Below are 22,129 nucleotides of genomic sequence, written 5' to 3' on the forward strand. Positions count from 1 at the left end.
CATGAGGAATATCAGAGCCTCAATTAGAATTATACTGTAATGGATAGTTCTGTGCTGTGAAGGTGATCAAATGTGATTCAAAGAGAAGTTTTCTTCCCAATTTTCTATGATTGTGTGACAGAGCTTTGATTCTTGATTCGTAGTCTTTCATTTGTTACAATCACTTTTGGAACAGATGGGATTTTAATATTTCTGTCCCTTGTTCACTGGTTGCGTAAAAGTAACAGCAGAAGATGGCAGCAAAGATTGCTGATTCCATCTCATTTCTTTGTACGTGCAGCAGAATGTGGATGTTCAGTGAAAGAACACAGGGTGAACTTTCCTTTAAAAACATACCAATTTAGTTCTAGGAAGATAAATTCATTGAGTCTAAGAACATATTAATCAGTTCATTTTTTATGGAAATGATGTGGGAGTTATGGAAAAAACCCTCATATTCCTTATCCCTTCCATATGTCTTAATGGCAACACTTGCAAGTAGATAAGCTGGTCCTTGCAAAAGATTGTGGACACATACCCTTCACATAGCCCTTCTGCCTTAGCAATAGCTCATCAGAGGCAGGCACCCTACATTCCATATAAAAATAAAATAGATTGAAAACTATGAAGAAGGTCTGAAAAACTTTTTATATATAGTTGCGTGAAGTTCAACAGGTGACTCAAATCACAAATAATAATGCCCAAAGAGTATCTTTGCCAGACTAGTGTTTCCTCTAATAGCAAGCCATTGTAAAGATCTGCCTATAGGTTAACTCGACCCTCTGATTGCAGGCAGTGCATGTGAGTGCGAGCTTAGACACATCAGATTGTAGAGAGTGCAATGTATTTTATTAGACCAACTGATATAGCTAGAAAACAAAAGCTTTTAGACACTCAACCTCCTTTTCATGTCACGGAGAGGCATGTACCCATGCCAATTTGTGCATAGACTATGGCTCTGCTTTACAGCTAATCCTACCTCAGGGAGAGCCACTGCATCATTTCTCAGAGACAGGGGAATATGAGGGTGGATATATTTGTAGAGGATGGAGCTGAAGTAGAAGCAGTTTTTGCCACAGTGCCACTGCTGCCATGCTGCCCAAAGTGTATTCGTAGCAGCTGTCTCTGCTTCTACTCTGGCTGCTACACACTAATATTTTTGTACTTCTGCCTGTGTCTAAGGAAGCTTGCTTGAAATTCGTCTGTGCTTCTGCTACTTTTCTAGTGGCTACAGGAGAGCCAAGATGCTCTTAGGTTTTTTTCATGCAGCATGTCTGCTTCAGTGCTGAATATTAACAGTTTATAGAACTGTATAACTGAGGCTGACAGACAACCTAATTGCTTGAATGAAGACAGAAGTATGACTCAGGTTTGCAAATTCAAGCCCTCATTAGCCTTCAGAGCAGTTCAAATTAAAGGAGAAAGAAAATCAGTGGGTAAATAATAGTGCTTCCCAGAAGTGGAATTTTCTAGAGCATCCTTGAATTCTGACAGGAATTTTCTGTGCTGTGTGTTGAAGAACTTTTGCTGTCTCCCTTCCCAGTTCTTACTGCCAGTTGTCAAACAGGAGACCTGCAGTTAGGAACATGTAAAGTGTCTAAAACTTCTAGTTCCACAGTATTATATTTTCTGTCTCTTACATATGTATCTATTTTCCTCTCTGGTGACTGTAACTCAGTTGTTTTACTCTGGTAATTTCCTTATAATTCTACTAAAGATCAAAGTTTTTCTGACCACTGTGTCAAACAGAATTAGTTTCTGAAGCAGTAAACTTAGGCGTAGGCATCATATCTTACTCCAATATTACTTTTTTTAGGTTGAGGTGAAAGCAATTACTCCTCTTAATAAACTTCTTTTTTTACTTCGTGTTATCGTGGTTAGACTAATCAAGAAAGGGCATGAAAAAAAAGAATCAAATGTACCCAAGAACACCTGGGAGCTCTGGGCTGAGGCCTGGTATTGGGATCTGACAGACAGTTTGGCACCTCTCTGTAAGACAAATAGTCATTTCGGTTTGAGCCTGGTAAGACTTCACTGATGTACTTACAGCTTCAGATGGTGGAATTACAGATTCTCACAGAAGGATGGAATGTTATGAAGCAAAGTATTCGAAAAAAGAAGAAGATCTATTTTGGATCTGTGATTTCCACAGCCATTTCTGTTAAATGGCACTAACATTAGAAGACTGCTTTCCTCCTACTTCTGCAGTTCTTTTTAAGAGTGGACAATTAATATCTTATCTACCAAAATTCCTCCAGTGGACAGTAGGGAATATCCATGTGTTATGTTCCTGTTTAGACACACAGATCAGTTCTTTAGTGTGGTGTCTCATAACTAGAGACTGATGATAAAGCCTGCAGAATTACCAGATGTCACCAATGATTTAAGTTAATTTGCACACAGCCTATTGATTTCAAACTATAGTTTGTTGGAAGGGTTTGTCTGTCACTTGAGCAAAGAACTTCAATCAGGTTGCATTTTATTGCCCCAGATGGATCAAAAACCAGTTACTGAAGATGTCTTCTAGCTCTAAAGACAAATCCTAGTAGTTCCATCAATAAATTGTGCTTCAGCTTTCAGGTTTTAATGATCAGTGTCAGTTCTAACAAAGATGCACAAATTTTTACCAAAAGAGAATTCTTTCCCTTTTTCCATTCAGTACCTCAGCTTGTTGCTATCACAGAACTGACATCTGTGCCTGTGGGATTTAGTAGTGCTGCCTACCAAGAAAATTTTCCTTCTTATTCTAATTCTGAATTTCAAGCTTTTTAGGCCTGGAAGCAATGCTTTTCATGCTTTTCCTGAAGAAGTGGGTTAGTGATACCCTTCTGAATTCTGGCTGCTCTTCAGTAGACTGAAGATGTTTTTAAAAGCTTTGATCTAGCATCCTTTCAAATTTAGCTGAGTCAGGATTCTTCCAGTATTTGACTGAATTAATCTCTCACTTTCCTAGGTTTCTTTTGGCCACTCCGTTCTGATAACACGAATTAGATGATGTAGTAAAAAAGCCACTTCATAAACATCATCTGTGCTAGCTATTAGTGCATGCTGTTGTTATCCCTATTTTACAGATGTAGAGAGAGACTTCTGCTTAGACAGCTTACCTACTCTGACTCTATCTCAAGTCACCAGTGGTAGAACTGGAATCCAAGAACTTCTGGCACTTTCCTATTCATCCTTAGTTGTCTTGGACATCTCAGCCTTATTGAAGATGCTGGTCTGTTCCACTTTAAAAGTCTCATTCCATTTTTAAAATCTTAAGGATAGATGGCTCTTATGGGCACAGGAGGTTCACATTCTATTCTGCCATTAGCAGTGATATGAATGCTAGAAGAGTGTTTCTTTTTTATGAGTTATTTAAGTACTTCAGGTTTTAGTTTCTTTAAACTTTATAGGAATATTTATGGAAGGAATTAATTTGACAGTAGAGAAATCTGGACAGAGAGGAGCAGCAGCAGCACGAGGCATTCCTTGACTGCCTTGCTCTGAACAAAAATACATCTGTTCAAAAATTCTGTGGTGCTTTCTCTAAGACGCAAGTTACCAAATTACAAAGACCTATCATACTCTACCTTAGAGACTGCTGAATTCAATGATGCAGGAGTACCACAGAATCATAGACTGGGTGAGGTTAGAATGAACTCCAGAGGTAATCTGGTCCAACCTGCCTGCTCAAGCAAGGTCACCTATAGCAGGCTACCCAGGACCATGTCCAAACAGCTTTTGGATATTTCCAAGAATGGAGACTCCACATCTTTTCTAGGCAGCTCATGCCAGTGTTCAGTCATCTTTACTGCAAAAAAGTGTTTCCTGATGTTCGGATGGAACCTCCTGTGTTTCAATTTGTACCCACTGCCTCTGGTCCTGTCACTGGGCATAACTGAAAAAGAGCTTGGCTCACTTTTCTTTGCATCCTCCCTTCAGGTATTTGTATACATTGACCAATGTGATCTCCCTAAGCCTTTTCTTGTCCAGGCTGAATAGACCCAGCTGTCTCAGCCTTTCCTCATAAGAGAAGTACTCCAGTCCCTTAATTGTCTTAGTGGCCCTTTGCTGGACTTTAGTATGTTCATTTCTCCCTTGTACTGGGGAGCTCAGAACTGGACACAGTGCTCCAGGGCTTAGTAGAGGGGAGGGATCACATCTCACAACCTGCTGGCGGTAATTCCAGTGCATCCCAGGATACCATTCACCTGCTTTGCCACAAGGGCACATTGTCGGCCCATTTTCAGTTCTTGTCCATGAGGATGCTCAGGTCCTTTTCCTGAAGGCTGCTTTTCAGCTGGTCAGCCCCCAGTTTATCCTGAAGAATGGGGTTGTTATGCAGGACTTTTCACTTCACCTTGTTGAACTGGGAAAATGGGAAAGTGTGGAAAATGGGAAAGCGTAGACTCTTTTTCTTGCAGTTTAGCTGTAAGACCTCTGTTATGCCAGATACAATATTTGTCCATGCAATAGACATGGAAATATCTCTAGTAGCAAAGCGACTGTGTCCTTTGGACTGAGCAGGATGATGAAGGCCCCATGTATGTATATATTAGTATACAATTAGCATGGAATAGATACTTTGGATGGATAGAATATGAAATATATTCATAGGTAAGAGAGGCATATGGATCTGGAAGAATAGTGGGCTCCTATCCAGACACTGAATCACCTTTTAGGAACATTAGAGCCCTTTGGGACTGGTTCTGGTATACCAAGGCAAGTACTCTGTGGTGGCTGAAGTCAATATAAGTTGCTTCACGTTGTCATTGGTGTACCTGGAAGTCTTAACTACCAAGAGCAAGGAGACTTGTGAGGTTAAAGATACCTTATACAGTCTCTGTATATTGTATTTAGGTCGAAAGGATGTGAAGTGCAAGTGTAGGTGAAAGATTATGTTGTGCAGAGTGTCAAATACAGATATAAAGAAGGAAAGACGGGGAAAAACTTTTTATCAGGGCCTGTTGTGATAGCATAAAGGATAATGGTATTAAACTAAAAGAGGGGAGATTCAGACTGGACGTGAGGAAAAAATTCTTTGCAATGAAGGTGGGAAAATACTGGCACAGGTTGCCCAGAGAGGTGGTGGATGCGCCATCCCTGGAGATATTGAAGGCCAGGCTGGATGTGGTTCTGGGCAACCTGGTCTAGTTGAAGATGTCCCTGCTCATTGCAGGGGCGTTGGACTAGATGACCTTTGAAGGTTCCTTCCAACCCAAACTATTCTATGATTCTATGATAATAGAATTGGGGGTTGGAACTAGATGATCTTAAGGTCCTTTCCAACCCTAACTATTCTATGATTCTATGATTCTCCTTGACCAGGAATTCCCTCACTGAAGACTGCAAACATCTTCTTACTAGTCTCATTCCCTGTCATCAATGTGACACTGTAATATTTTCACTGACTTTATTGTCAGATGTTTAAATTGGCCCAAACTTTCCCTTTGGCACTGCCTTAACTTCTTCAGAGTGAAGTCACACAATATGACCTTGTTTGATAGTTTTGAAACAGTGAAATAATGCTAGTAAAAAGAGAATAGAAGGGATGTTACGAGTTTCAGGAGGATGTATCAGCTAGTTTGGATTTGGGGTTAGAAAAAAACATGGGGAACATGTACAGATGTTGAACTGAATATTTTGAAGTTACTCCTTTAACAATATTTCTTTTCTGGTTTTCAGACATTCGAGGTATTGTTAGCATAATGGCTGGAACTTCACAGAAGGATTTGATTCAATGATCTGCCATCCTCTTTGTACAAACCTGAGCAGATCTTATAATTTTGTGGTTTTTTGAGAATTCTAAGTTCTTAGAGTTCTTTTTTCATAAGTTTTTAATTCTTATATTCTTCGTGAATGTAAGTTCTTTTATGACATTAAGAGACAGTGTCTCAAAAATGTATCCTAGTTTTTGAAGTATTCCAGTAAAAGCTGGGCTAGAATGAGTTGAAAACTTTGAGGGGAGTTTCCTTGGTCACCTTGATCATCTATGCTTCACTTTATCTAGTGTAGAGAGGGAGGAGAAATGGCACCTTCATACATCTGTCAGTAGTGGTAGTGAGTCACAGTAAAATGTTCAGTACTATGAATTGGCTACTTGTGATTTTAACTGACTGAGAAATAAAAGAAAAGAAATAGAACTCTTTCATATACCTAGCATTAGTTGGTTTTCATAAGGAAACAGACAAGAAAAATATTTAGATATAGTGTTATATTGCTTTCTCTGCATCTATGCTTATAGTACCTGTCACAAGAGTCTTTTGAAAAGCCTTCTAATGCTGTGCTAATTAATATGTACTTTTTATCTCCCTTTGGTTGCTAAGGAAACTGAGGCAGTTATTTAATTTGCCTGCAATCACACAAATACTTATATTAGAATTATGACAATCTTGGAGTTGCCCATCCCGTACTTACTCTTCATATCATGTTACAAACATAATGCAGTTCAGAATGTTAATGTTCATACGCCTTCCTCAGAGTAAGCATAGAAAGGAGAAAAAGTAATTCTGTAAATTTAAGATACCTAGAGTATCTCAGAAATTGGAAGATAACATTGTGAGAAAAACACGAAATATATGGTAAATTCAAACCAGAGGAACAGATGAAAATACTATTATGTTCATAAAAGGTAAATAAAAAGCTTTCTTAGGGTAAATTGATGATTATTCAGAAAAAAAAAAAAAATTTTGTATCAGTATGTAGAATTGTAAAAAGCAAGGGGAACAATTATGCTGACAGATCCAGAGCTCCTATTGCTACCTTTTTTTAATGTGGAAATCTATCAACATCACCAATATGAGGTTATAGTCACAGAGGAATTGGGCTGATTACATCTGGCCTTTCTTTCTCATTCTAGCACTGGGTCTGGTTTTCCAGCTCTGAGAAAATCATTCTGCTTATCTTTGTGAGCTTCATCCCCTTTTACGTACTTTCAAGCTTTTTTTTGGAGAAGCTGCATCTAAGTGGTCTCATTCCATATATGATGTGGGAAGAGAAAGATGTGTTTGTTTCTTGAATGTTTCCTCTGAGGTGGAAGACCTTACAGCAGTCATGTGGCTCTGTTACAGGACCCTAACCAGCAAGACTGGAACAACAGGTACATAGGACTAGTCAGTGTGTCACTAAATATACACAGGCAAAATGGAGGATCAGACATCAATGCCAGTACACACAAGTGGATTTGTTGTGTTCTGACACTGAGAAATCAAAGAGTTCCTACAGGACATCTTTACAAGTTTTTACTTCTAAATTTGCATTTGCTCCAGGTTAGGAATGAGATTCCTTTCCCATGCCTTGATATATAATGTAATACTTAGTCTGAGTATCAGACTAAATCTAACTTGTAAAATATAATAATAACTTCTTTGGCCACTTGATCATTTCTATCTATGAAAAAAAAAGAGTTTTCTGTGTCCAGCAAGAGAGGAAGAAAGGAATGAACTGAAAGCATCCAGGCATTCTGTTTATTATCCTGCAAATGCCTCACATTGGTGAATAAACTCAGTTAACAGAAAGTGCAAAGTGAAGGCTATAGATGTGATGGAAAATGTTTTAAAACTTCGTGTGATGAAGTATTTTATAGCCCATCTGTTTTGAACTTTCTGTGTATTTTAAAGTAGGATAATCCCTTAAAAGTAGTTACCAACACTTTTTGTTTAACTAATACTGAAATATCAACATTCTGCAGGTCTATATTCATAACAATTTATATACATATTAATTTAGATTATATAGAATCATAGAACCATAGAATGGTTAGGATATAGTGTGAGTATACACTATATGCAACTTGGAACCTAGAAGTGTCTTTACATTGCTACATACTCTGCAAGGACATAGAATATATTTTTCTTTTTTCCTTTTTTTTTTTTTTTTTCTAAAAATCAGGAGTTTAATATTATTCAGTGGAATAACGATGGTGGAGAGAATATCCATTGAGCTGCTAAAATGAAAGAAAAAGGTTCTGTGAGAAACACAGGCTTATTCCTAAAACCATATCACAGTTTTACGTTTAAATGTTATTCAGAGGCAGTTTGCCTTAATGAATTTGGTGAGAACTGGTTTCTTTTCTGGGTGATATGGATTTCTTATGTGGTATCTCTCAATGCGCCTTTCTATGAGTTGTTATTAGGTGGGCTGTAAGGAAACTGAGACACTGTCACTTAGGTATCCTTTGTGAAGAAAATGTCAGCACATCTGTCTGGCATTGACATTGGGGTTGAAAATGCAGTATGATTCTTTAAAGATTAATTTCCCTAATGTTTCAGTTAATCTTTCTAAAACATTAAGGAGTTTGACAGACAACTCCATGAATTTCCTCCTCAAGTGTGAATGTGAATGTGTACCTTTATAGGAACAAAGGAGTATGTAGGAAAAAAAATCTACATCCTAAACCCACTGCTGCTTCAGGGGCCTCACAAACGTTAGACGCTGTCATTCACTTGCAGAAGGCTCTTGTCCTCCTCTCTGATAATCAGATTTCTTCATGGACTTCATGACATCCCTTGGTTCTGTGGACTGGGGAAGTCAGGTTTTTGTTTTTCTCCAATAATGCTGCCAAAGAAGGCTTTTTATGAGGCTGGCCAATGTGGTACAACATATATAAGACACTTGAGACAATGCATACAGAATCAGTGATGGGTTGTGGGTTTTTGTTGTTTTTTTTTTTTTTTTCTGAGGTCAAACTTTTGTTCACTGTTATGAAAATGCAAATCTTACAATTAATAGTTTCTATGGAGCAGGTCCCTGGCTAGGATGATCTGGGAATTCAGGAACAAAAGGAAGAGGTTTTACTGTAGCATATAACACAGATTTTATTCAAGCTAACCAAGAATATGTTGAACCTAGCCAGTCATGTCAAGAAAATAGTTGGTTTGGGTTTTTTTTGTGAGATTGATAATCTCTTTGAGACAGAATATGTTCTTTCAGTCTGTTCAATCTGGGTAGTTCTTCCTTTGCAGGTCTCTGGCAAAACAAGAAAAACTTGAAGTAAAGAGAAACAAACCAAATATGTAGAAAAGCTCTGTCAGACTGTAAGGGCTTTAGTGGGTTTTGCTTGAACTTGGTTCTTACAATGAACAAAGAGCGCAAAATAGTACGAGTTAGTTGTGGAAACTGCTTTGTTCTCCCTTTATATAGCTGAGGGTTGTCTACGTAGATGCTGACTGATTTGGACATCTAATTACTGTAGCTTAATCATGTATTTGTCTGTGCTTTGGTATTCTCATCATCTGGAAAATAACTTGCCAGCTTCTAAATGCTTCCGCAAGATGCATAAACTGAATAAACAGAAGAGATAAAGAAGCTTCATGCTATTTCTTCATATGAATGCCACTGTGATTGATTTCAGAAAAAAAGGAAATTGTTCCCTTGAGAAATATATTACCATTTCCTTACATTCCTTCATGCCTTCCTCCCTGCATGTGAAGAGCAAAGAAGTCTCCTCCTGGGCTTAAGAACAAAAAGCCATCTCTGGATAAACGGCTTTGTGACCAAAAAGATTTGAACTGGGTCAGATAGATTATACTCAAGATGACATTTATAAGTGATATTATCTGTTGGCTGCAACCGTAGAGCACAGACAAAGCAGAAATAAATAAGGACAGGGTGAGACATCTTTGCTGCAGTGAAGGTTTAACCTCGTCCAGGGTCTGGTTAAATGGACAGCACCAGACTTATAGTTGGTCAGATTTACTGATTTACTCATTATTATGATTTGGAGTCACATTTAGTTAGTGACTAGTCACTAGTGGTGTCCATCAGGGCTCAGTGTTAGGGCCAGTGTTGTTTAATATCTTCATTGATGATCTGGATGAGGCGATGAAGTGCACCCTCAGTAAATTTGCGGACGACACCAAGATGGCTGGGAGTGTTCATCTGCTGAAGGATATGGAGGCTCTGCAGAGGGATCTGGACAGGCTGGATCGATGGGCTGTGTCCAATGGTATAAGGTTCAACAAGGCAAAGTGCCAGGTCCTGAATTTGGGCTGCAACAACCCCATGCAACACTCCAGGCTTGGGGAAGAGTGGCTGGAAAGCTGCTCAGTGGAAAAGGACCTAGGGTTGCTGATTGATGGCCAGCTGAACATGAGCCAGTGTGTGCCCAGGCAGCCAAGAAGGCCAACAGCATCCTGGCCGGTGTCAGAACTAGTGTGGCCAGCAGTGCCAGGGCAGTGATCATCCCCCTGTACTGGGCACTGGTGAGGCTGCACCTCGAATACTGTGTTCAGGTTTGGGCCCCTCACTACAAGAGAGACATTGAGGTGCTGGAGCAGGTCCAGAGAATGGCAACAAAGCTGGTGAAGGGCCTGGAGCACAAGTCTTGTGAGGAACAGCTGAGGAAACTGGAGAAGAGAAGTTTCAGGGGGGACCTTATTGATGTCTACAAATACCTGAAAAGAGGATGGAGTGAGGAGGTGGCTGGCCTCTTCTCCCAAGTAACAAGTGATAGGACCAGAGGTGACAGCCTCAAGCTGCACCAGGGGAGGTTTAGATTGAATATTAGGAAAAAATTCTTCACTGAAAGGGTGATCAGGTGTTAGAACAGGCTGCCCAGGGAAGTGATGGAATCACTGTCCCTGGAATTGTTCAGAAACCATATAGATGAGGCCCTTAGTGACATGGTTTAGTGGTAGACTTGGCAGTCCTGGGATAAAGGTTGAACTTGATGATCTTAAAGGTCTTTTCTAACCTAGTTGATTCTATGATTTTATGATAAGATAGAATTTCTTTAAGGGAAACTGTCAGCTCAATACGGGAGAAATGGCTTGGTTTATTTAAAACTGGGAAACAGAGAAAGAGTGAGGTGATTGCAAGCTCAGGAGGAGAAACGTTGTCAACAGAGCTGAATTTAAACCCCAATGTATGGGGCTCATTTCAGGTAGTTGTGGTTCCAAATACAATAATGTTACACTTTGGAAAGAATGAAGAGTATGAAAGTTAAGAAAAAGAGCCTGGCTTGACTGAGCTAGACAGAATGGAAGAAGAAAATATCACCTCAAAACCCCACTGCCTTGATGCCGGAAAATGATTAGACAAAAGCCATGCAATTGGTGTAAGACACTAAGATGCTAGTGAAGATCCTTGATCAGCTCAGTTGAAAAAGTTCAGAGGACGGTTTTCCATAATGCTATCAAATTCTGATCTACTTAGTATGGTTTGAGTGTTAGAAGGAAAGAGATTAAATAAATATAGCTATACAAATAAAAAATATATATACATGCATGTATACACACAGATAAATTTAAATCTCAGATATAGTTAGTCATAGGGGAAAAAAAACCCCTCATTATTCTGTCCTCATGATTTTCTTTTTCCATTTGAGCAGGTAGAAATTACTGTGTTCTGAAGTAAAAAAGACATGGCTGTAGGACTGAATTAATTAGATATGGTTGGTTCTGCCTTGCAACAGGGAATGCAAAGGATGAACAAGATGACCTCTTAGTATGACTGCCTTTCCTATTGAAGCTATGTTGCCCTTTCTTTGGCAAATGATTTGAAAGTCAAAGCTAGTTGAGACTGGCAGGACCATTGGTAAGACCAGAGCCAAAGAGGCAGCTGGGACTTATCCCTCTTCCTTTCCAGTGCCAGGAGCTGCTGGTACTGAACTGAGCAGAGGTGAGAAGAGCAAGGACCAGTAGGACAAATAAAGATGGTTACTTTCAGAATTTCTCCTGCCTGTTTACCTCTTCATGCTTGGCTCTGGGGACTCTTGCCCTGTGCTAACATGGGCAGTAGGCAATGAGGGGATTGGAGTCCACAGAACACCTGTTAGCTTACGTGGAGGTAAGCAGGGTAGGGAAACCAGCTGAATTTCTAACCTGTGATCCAATTGAACTTCCATACTGAATCCCTTATGAACAGTCCATCAAAGATCTGTAAATAAGTCTATGTTTAGAATAAAAAAGTGCTAGCAAAGTCATGCTGTTGCAATACCAAAGGGCATGAATTGTCATTTATTGACCTCCTTTACCCAACTGGAATGAGAGCAGATTGCCCTTTTAAGATGAACATGGAACAATTACCACAATAATTGGCCTTTGCTGTTAAAACTAGTACACCTATAGTCACAGAAAGAGATTATGGGAGTTTTAATTAAGCAAAATGGTGAAGACCACAACAAGGTTTCCAGCTCCCTGATTTTATTGTGAATTTTGTAATACTTGGCACTACATCACAGTATTGACCTGAGAATTTCAGCCGCCGTTCAGAGCAAATAAGCTTCTAGCTTGTGTGGACCAGCAAAAAGTTTAAAATCTGGTGTTATAGGAATATAGTGACAGCCTTGAGGGCTGTTTGAAATTACTGAAGCCAGTTGCTGCTTTGTTAGCTTTCATTTAAAGCAGTTTGATTCCCACCCCCCACCCCCCCCCCTTGCTACTTTGCCAAATGAGTATTAAAGATTGAGAGATCAGAAGGAAACTAACCCCTCTATATATACATATCTTTTTTTTTTTTTTTTTTCTTTTTGGGAATATGATTTTCAGGATTTTTATGATCTGGTTCATAACATCTGAATACTGCTTCATTTTACATTTCGTTTAAAGCACAGCCTTTCCATAAGATCATAATCTCTTAGCATTCTGGGAAGCTGGCTTGATGTTTATTTAAAGGTAAAGTCAATCTGCAGAGCTACCAAATTTGTTTCCTCCCTTAAATGATTTTTTAATAATAATTTCACAATAACTTGCTTCTTTGAAATATTTACATCTTCTGAATGAACAGGCCAGTTTACTTTGATGCAGTTGAACTTTTGAACATCACCCAAAGAGACATATCTTTCCTTGTTCTTTTTATCACATTTATTTTCTTTTTATAGAAAGAGGTAATGAGGACAAAAGTACAAAACCACCACATTGTTGAATGATGTTTTTGCTGCTATTTAAAAAATTACAGCTTTTTCATCAAAAGATGCATTCAACAGTGAGGGTCTAATTTTTGCTGGTATATATTCTATTGAAATTCCACTAAGGGCAAGAGAAACTGGTTAAGTGGAATGGAACATGTGGCTGCTGAATCCAGTCACAATTATCCTGGTTTTTTTTGAGAACTAGACCTGCAGTTACCGTTAATTCAGGATGCTATTCTGTAGCTATGTCATCTCTCAGTAAAGATTAAATGATGTTTTTGAGGTGAAGATCGGGGAACAGGAAGGAAGAATATTCACAGCAGCTCTAGAGACAGCAAGGGCATTCATGTGGCTTGTGAAGAGCAGCTTAAAACCATTTTAAGAATTATGCAGTAGAACAATATGAAAGATTTCTGGAAATGTTTCAATTTGTTGTTCTTTCATGTCAATCCTGTGGATGGAAGGGTACTATAACTGATACCAGTACAGTGGTCTAGCACTGGTGTGCAGAAACATGACAGTGATGTATGGTTTGGAGGGTTGTGGTTTTGTTTTGTTTTTTTTTTTTTTGCAATTCCAGTTTTCATTTCTGAGCAGAACTGTTTTTGATAGAGCTTGTTTAGAACCACAGGTAAACTAATAAAATGTTTTTTTCACTATGATTGCAAGAGAAGCATTTAATGAGAAATATGCCTGGATGAAATGAATACTTTTTGTCTGCTTCTGCAAAAGACAGCATAGAAGTCCAAAAGAACTCCAAGTGTTATATCTCAGTGAGCTGATCAACAGAGAGCATTGCTTCCTAGTGTCAGTAGACTTTCCAGATAAGTCATGTTCCCCTGTCATGGGAGATATGCGCTAAGACATTTACCAACCATTGGTTCTTTCTTCCAAAGAAGGTTTTCCTTTAAGTTAGTGCTGTGGTAATTTCCTATAATCTGGTGTTCTAAGCTTTCTAAGTGGTGCAATGGCCAACATATTTCAGTGCTAAAAGCCAAGAATTTGCTTGCAAACAGTTACTGCTGAGCTTAAAACTTCTCTACATGTTTGACAATGGTTCCTGATAAAAAAAGGAAGCAGAAAGGAGTTGGTATTGGATGTGGAAGCTGGGCCAGCTGTGGCTGAGCTGGCTGGTTGTCAGCTGTGGGAGCACAGCAGCTCTGCAGTCATTGGAAAAGAGCCCTGCTCCTGCCTGCATGACTTCTTTTTAATGGCCTGTGCGAGGTTTTGGTTTATTCAACTGTCCCATCTTTAGACTAAATATTGAAATGCTCATACCAAGTTTGAACAGAGGAAAGAAAAACAGATTCAAGCAGACTTGTTTGTGTTCATACCAGAAGTCAGTGGGCCTTTCTCTTCCTGCGTAATTTCTACGTGACTCTGTGTGTTGTAACATGTATAACTACTATCTTGTGGTTAAAAGAATTTAGTCCCACATATAAGTAGGTCCACTTTCCTGTCTGAATTAGTAAAGATATTACTTTGCAGCCTCTAAAGGAACTGAGAAGATGTAAAAAAGCCCCATGTCCACTGTAAATCATATGATCATATTTAGCACTTCTGAGAGTTAAAGAAAAAAACATACTAAACATCTGTAGTGGCCCAATGTTTTTCCAAAACAACTGAAAAAATATGGAGTTCTTTCCACCACCTTTAAGTACAAATATATAAATATTTACAGATTTGTAGTCTAATATTTGGTTCTTTGAAGAAAAAAAAAAAAAAAATCCAAAGCTTCCAGTGGTTTGAAGACCCATTGCCTGAAAGCCTACAGATTTTATTTAAAAACACTTTGGCTTGACTGATTCGAATAATATATATATCATATATAAATGTTTGTATATATGATTATGTATGTAAAATAAAGATATCTATGTATATAAAAATTGGTTTTTATAAAGGAGAAGTTGTAGAGGTACTATTAGAGGAACATAGTTGCAGCCACAAAACCTGTGTAAGTGATTACTTCTGTATGTATGTGACTGTAAGATTTGATGACGGAAGAGACTTTCAGCCTTATCCTGAGCTCTCAAATATTTCTCCCTTTATTTGCGGGTGCTCTGGATCTGTAAATAGCACTGCTTATAGGTAACATGTCTCTGTAAGGAACTTGTGTACCTGGGATAAGGAAAGCTGCTTCACAGAAATGTAGTTATGATATTGGTACAGTGCTGTGGACATTGTACACAAGAAAGAAATACAGTCTGTTACAAAGCCCCCTTATGCCCAGTGGCTAATAATTATCTAAGGCCATAGAATAATTTTTCTTCTTCTTAAAGAAAGACCAAGAGACATTTCCTTCCACTAACAGTGTCTGTTTTATTTCTAGGGTTTCTTTTGGCTAAGGATATCCTGGCAGAATAACTGAGTGACCAGAGCAAGTGTTTAAACCCCTAGAAAAATAACATGTACCTCATGAAATATTCTGAATACAGAAATGTTGACCCACTACTTTAAGTTGAGAACATGATTGACCTAAGGGTTAGATGACATGAAAACATGTATACACTTTGTGTTCACCTTTCATGTCTGTGAAGGACAGATGATCAGCCCTTTACCCTACTGCAAAGCTGAATAGGGATTCAATCACTCCACTGGTTCCACTCTAATTAAATGTGGATTTTATGTAAACCACAACCCAAACTTTTTATGAATTTAGAAAATGCTGGCTTCATTTTTCTTGTCAGGCTACAAAACTAGACCATGACAGATGAGCTTGAGCATTTGCTGATCATTCATCTACAAAACATAATAGTTTGATTCTTTCACTTACGGCTATTTACAGGAACAGAAGTTAATTAATCGAAGCATTGGTGCTCAGCAAATTCTTTTTATTTTTTTCACCTCTAGCTAGATTTCGTAGCATGCTAAGAAAAATCTTTAATAGCATGATACAAACGGAAGATCATAGACACCATTTCTTATCGAAAGGGTGCATTTAATTAGCCTTAATATAAGAATAATAACACTGGCTGCATGTTCTCATACAAATATACTGTAACTCAATCAAGAATGCAATCAACTGGTTTGGTGCTATTCATGTGACACCTCAATTAATCAAGTCCCCCAGAATCAAATGGAGCAGTCACAGCTATGCAAAGCTAGTGCAAAATTTAATTTGTGCTAATCTGCCTTGGAGAGTGGAAGCATAAAATATACTAGAATATTAGCATCAGTTGCCTTTTTTGGAGTTCTGTTCTCTCTTTTTTTCTCTCATTTTCTTTGTGTCTTCTTATAGACATGAGCTTATATTTAACGAAATGTGATTTTAAATTTGTCATTCATAGGAATGAAATCCATAAACCAAATTCAGCTAATAAGCGGATTTTTAAATAACAGTTTGCTTCCATGATCCAAGGTATAGCAGTAGAAATTAAAATCAAGACAAATACAAGTGTCAACTTCAGGGGTAAATTTAGCTCTAGATTACTTCTTTCTCAGGTTCGTCTGACCTGAAATGGGATGTTACATACCTAACACTCACACAAGCACACTGGTCCCCATCTAATATTGGAGGCAAAGTAACGATTAAAAAAAACAGAGCAATGTGCACTTCTGTACACATTCAAATGTTTATACAATTTTTACATGAATACTCAGTTCCAAGATTATTGGTTAAGAGTCATTGTCAATACTTTTAATTTAGTAAAGTAGGCACTCTCTATTAAGTTCTTTTTAATTTTTTTTTTTTAGCTTATAGTTGAAGTCAGTACATATTTTAATAGACTGAAATGTAGCAAATACAGGTTATTTCTTATTCCCATGAGAAGCAGGGGCATGCATAGCTTAGCTTAGACACGTGAGGTGCACAAGAGAAGAGAAAAGGTGTTTTTAAAATGGTAGTGGAGGCCGTCATGATCTGTTTGATAGCTTTAAGCTAGGGACTGGTGTTGGTATTAAGGCAGACTCCTCCAGCAATAGAAAGACAGTCTAAAAGGCCCAGTGGCGCAAAGAACCCTTTGTTCTTTGCACCTTTCTCTACCCTTTGGTAGGGAACTCACGTCAGTGTAAATACTGATAGACACAGGTGACCACACAGCTTGACAACCAAGAGTAAATTGAAGGAGTAATGTGGTCAGACATGCGTTCCCTAATGTAAGCAGCAGAGAAAGGCTCACTCAGTGTGCTACACTACAAATCGTCTATCACCAAAAGGCTCCTGTGGCCTCCTGTGTGAAGCAAAAACTCTCTGTTTCTGTGTAGTCCATGATGATCAGTGGAGGAAAATAAACTGAAGTATGAAGCTCTATTGATTTATTTGTTATGAGCAATATTCTCTACTGAATAACACCACTCAGCTGGCAAATGTGTTGCCTCCCTTGTGGAGGGAAGGATTTGAAGAACAGTCTTCTGCAAAGGTGGGTAGCTTCTGCCTCACCTGTGAGGGGCAATGTGGAAGAAGGGAAACAAAGCACAAAGGTGCATGTTTACAAATATGACATCAGGAAAGGAGTCTGGAGTCATGAACTGATATGCAAAAAGAAGTAGAAATCAGAGAAGAAATGGGCAGTGAGAGGCCATGTCAGTGAAAATAAAGAGTAAGGGGCATCGGTAGAGAAATGACCAAAGAGAAGTGCCTGTAAGGGAGGAAAGACTGTGTTTAACAAGGTAAGAAATAACAATACTGCTTGAGGACAATTTGGACAGACATTTTAGCTGTATGGAAAGAATAAATAGGAAAGGCTGGATAATAGAAACATTACTTGGAACATAAATATAGGATTTGTAGTGTGATCATGGTGGTTTAGAAAGATTATGGCATAAAATGAAAGATTGTGATTAGAATTATTGTCATTTGCTGCTTCTACAAGTTTTATAAAATGGAGGTGTTGATTCATCCTAAGCCGCAATGAAACTTTTTTGTGTGTAACTGCAGGGGTCTTCCCACCTGCAGCCTCAGGGACATAAAGCCACAAGAACATGCCTAGTCATCTCTGAGCTATTTGAGCTGTGAAGTTTTGCTTGAACAAGTAAGTCAGTTGATTTATTTCTCATTTCTCTTTTGCATATTAATAGTTACCAAAGGCAATTACAAGATATTTAAAAAGAAAGATTCTGCCACTGTATTACCGCAGATTGGAACCACAGTCTGAGAGCAATGATTTTTTATTTTCTAAAAATGCACAAGCTATATGTCAGCTTAGGTTCCTGGGAGGAGTTTTACACCAAAGGAAAGTCTGGCTCTTCTTCACTGCAGATTGGTTGATTCCATCCTGTTTTCATTCAAGTGTGTGCTTCTGAGAGGATAAGCACGGAGCTGTAGTTCTTAAGGGCTTCAATCTCTTAAAACATAAAATAAATAACCGGCTTTGGGATAAACATTTTTTTTCTGCCAGTGGCATAATGCTTGGTCTTGAAATGTTATTGTCTGAAGAAGTTTTTATCTTGAAAAACTTTTCATGCCCTCTGGCTCTGAACATCAGCCCAGGAAAGGTCCTGAAAGTACTGAATCATCTGCAAAAGGAAATGAGAACTGAAAAGTAGCAAGGATTCAAACCTTTCCCTAAGCATTGCTTGAGCAGAACAGTCTCAGGTCTTGCACATCTGTCATTAGAATGGGCTAATCTGAGACATTCATGCAGCTGAGGAATAAACTTTATGCTCTCTAGCTCCATCTGTAATATTGCAAATCTGTACAAGCAAAAATATGCTATGTTGTCATTAGGATCCTCATTATGGGAACAGAAGTGACCACTGCAGATAATGTTATGAAACTGATTCTACGCTAACATTTCAAACTTTTCCAGAAGTGGGAAACTTTGCACCTTTCATTCTAAAACTTTCATGCTTTAGCACTGCTGGGAGATTATTTATTTATTTTTACTTGGAAATGGAGAAAGAAGGGTCAATGATTTTGGAGAAGAGTAGAAGAAATAAATATACATTTATTGTATGTGGTGGCAGGTTGACCCTGGCTGGATGCCAGGTGCCCACCAGAGCCACTCTATCACTCTGCTCCTCCACTGAGCAAAGCAGAGAAAATACAAAAAAAGGCTCATGGGTCAAGAAAAGGACAGGGAGATCACTCACTGCCAGAGGCAAAACAGACCTGACTTGGGGAAATCAGAAACAAATCAGAACAGGACAATGAGAAATAAAAAACAAATCTCAAAACACCCTCCCTCTCCCACCCCCCCTCTTCTTCCTGAATTCTCCACCTCCTCCCTGCCAGTGGAACAGGGGGATGGGCAATGGGGGTCGTGGTCAGTTTATCACGCGTTATTTCTGCTGCTTCTTCCTCCTCAGTTGGAGGACTCTTCATGCTCTTCCCCTGCTCCAGTGTGGGATCCCTCCGACAGGAAGTTCTCCATGAACTTCCCCTACATGAGTCCTTCCCACAGGCTGCAGTTCTTCACAAACTGCCCCAGTGTGGGTCCCTTCCACTGGATGCAGTCCTTCAGGCACAGACTGTTCCAGTGTGGGTCCCCCATGGGGCCACAAGTCCTGCCAGAAAACTTGCTCCAGTGTGTGCTTCTCTCTCCACAGGTCCTGCCAGGAGCCTGCTCCAGCGCAGGCTTCCCATGGGGTCACAACCTCCTTTGGGTGCATCCCCCTGCTCTGGCATAGGGTCCTCCCCAGGCTGCAAGTGGATATCTGCTCCTCCATGGACCTCCATGGGCTGCAGGAGAACAGCCTTCCTCACCACGGTCTTCATCACTGGTTGCAGGGCAATCTCTGCTCCAGCATCCTCCTCCCCTCCTTCTTCACCGAACTTGGTGTCTGCAGAGTTGTTTCTCTCACATATTCTCACTCCTCTCTCTGGCTGCCATTGCCTTTGCATAAAAACTTTTTCCCATTCTTAAACATGTTATCCCAGAGGCACTAACACTGTTGGTGGTGGGCTTGGCATTGGCCAGCAGTGGGTCTGTCTTGGAGCCAGCAGGCATTGGCTGTATTGAACATGGGGGAAGCTTATAGCAGGTTCTCACAGAAGCTGATCCTGTAGCCTCCCCCACTACCAAAACTTTGTCATGCAAATACAATATATACATGTACCTCTGTATAAAGTAGGTACCCTGAAGTTACCAGACTTCTCCAATAACTTGTTTCAAAAATGTTTATTCTCCTGCCTCATTCTGCTTCTCTGCTTTTTGCTGATTATCTTCCTCCAGTTTTCTGTGGCCTGCACAACAGCTATATCAACTCCATAACTGCAGCCTTTGAAAATCCTTTGAAGACAATCTTTAAGACCACATTGCTGGTCTGTCTGACAGTGTGGTCAGAGCATGTCTTCTGAGGTGATTCTTCTCCTGGATGCATCCATAGGCTGAAAATCTTTCTATACAGAAGCTTTCCAGTGAGGGGAGTAAATCTTTTGTTCTACTACCATATATTTATGCATATAATACATATTGCATCTGATCCTTTATCATTTTGAAATATTATCCTCAGATAATCTGCTCCAAAGATATCCTCCATTAAATCAGAGGTATGGAAAGCTAGGACAGATGAAGCCACATACAGGACTACTTGGACAGAGGAAGTTAGCTATAGAAAAGCGGAGGCAAGTGTTCCTTAGAAAGAAAAGACGTGCAATATAACTTTTGTATTTTGAAAATGGAAATACGGTAGAAACACAAATACAACGTGTTGCTGCTGAATCACAGATTGGTTTTAATAAAGGTAAGTTGCAGGCTACACCTGTGAAAATGAAGGGGAATGTACAATTTTAAGGCAAGAGCATTGGTGTCTTAAAAATAGCTTGATCCTGTCACCTTTTATTAGGCTTTTGCTATGGTGCAATCATATCTGTGCAACCGTTTATTTACATCAAAATTCAGTCACTACCTCATCTAAATAAAATCAGAAATTTACAACAAATGTTCACATGCATAAAGCATATCAAAAAGGACAAACAAAACAAGGCCAGCTATGGACTATGGCAAGCACGGGTTATTTCTAGTACTGCCAAAGAAATGCCTCCTGTGAAAGAAAAAAGTATAAAAGCAAGCTGAGTCTGGATTATACTAAGCTTTTTAGCAATTTTTCACAATTTTATCTCCTTATAAATAATAAGGAGTCATTTTTTTTCAGTAGTTTGGCTCATGTAAAATAATGGTTCAAATTAAGTGTCCTAATTATGCATTTAAATGGAAGACTGTAATTTAAATTCTCATTGACTGTTAACAAGTTATTTAATAAGGCAAACCAGAGTTCATCTGTGTATATTACACAGTTGTTGCATGATTTAAGACCCTGCGGGGTGACTCTCCAAGCGTTTTGCTTTGATAGCAACCAAAAAGTTTGAATTCTCACACATATTATATGAACGGTTTAAGGACTGAAAAGTTGTTACAGGCATCTTTTAAGAATTCTTTCTTACCATGTACTATATCTAAGTCTGTAGTCCCTATATCACTGTAATTCCTGAGCATGTTCCAGAATGGCATTAAAGAGTTGTCAAACATCTGCTGTGTGTAGTTCTCTCTGCTATTCCTGCTGCTGTTCAGCTGGAAATAAATAGTAAATCTTACCTTTTTGTTTCTTCCAGATTCTTATAATCTTGCAGTCACTATGGTAGCTGACAGCCTTAGAGGCTGGAATTAGAGGATAATGGCTTGATATTTTAGGTTAATCTCTGTTTATTTTTTGTGGGATTCATGTGGTGCAAGGTACTAACAAGGCAGCTGGATGCTGGCGCAAGATTTGCCCAGCATCAGACACTTCAGGCTGCCTTCATGTTTCACCCAACCTTCAGACTGGCAGTGGGCAGTCTAGCTGAGCTGTTCAGGAGATGATTGATTTGAGTAATTTGAGTCAGTTCTTCATGTCACTTCTTATCTACAGATGTAAAAGTTTTGTACTAATACTGTATTCTTTTGATTACAATTTAGGATATGTGATGTGGGATCCTAAAAAGGATGTTAAACTTCCTATCTAAAAGATGGGAAGGGAAGGAATACATTTTCTTTGTATTTATTTGAGGAGAGACGACAATGGACCCTACACGATCCAATGTGAATCAAGCAGAAGCCACTTTATTGTTCCCACGATCCCTTTCTATACAGAGTTTTCTATCTCTACATGTGGTCACACGCCCTTTGATTGGTAAAAGCCCTCTTGCACGAGGCAATCACGCGGCTCGGTAAGTGTCCTTATTGGATCACCTAATTCCTGGTGTTCTGCCCATGTATCCGACTGCAGATGTTTTCTTCCTCCTATCTTCTTGGTATGCAGCTACGTGTTTAGAAGAAGCTCTCTGAAGGCTGGTTCACATCCTCTTATCTTCTTCTTGGTATGCAGCTGCATGCTTAGAAGAGGCCCTCATATGGCTGGCTCATCACATGTCCACTGTCCTCCAAATACAACCCCACAATT

The sequence above is a fragment of the Strigops habroptila genome, chromosome 4 (genome assembly GCF_004027225.2).
Source record: "Strigops habroptila isolate Jane chromosome 4, bStrHab1.2.pri, whole genome shotgun sequence".
Taxonomy (NCBI): domain Eukaryota; kingdom Metazoa; phylum Chordata; class Aves; order Psittaciformes; family Psittacidae; genus Strigops; species Strigops habroptila.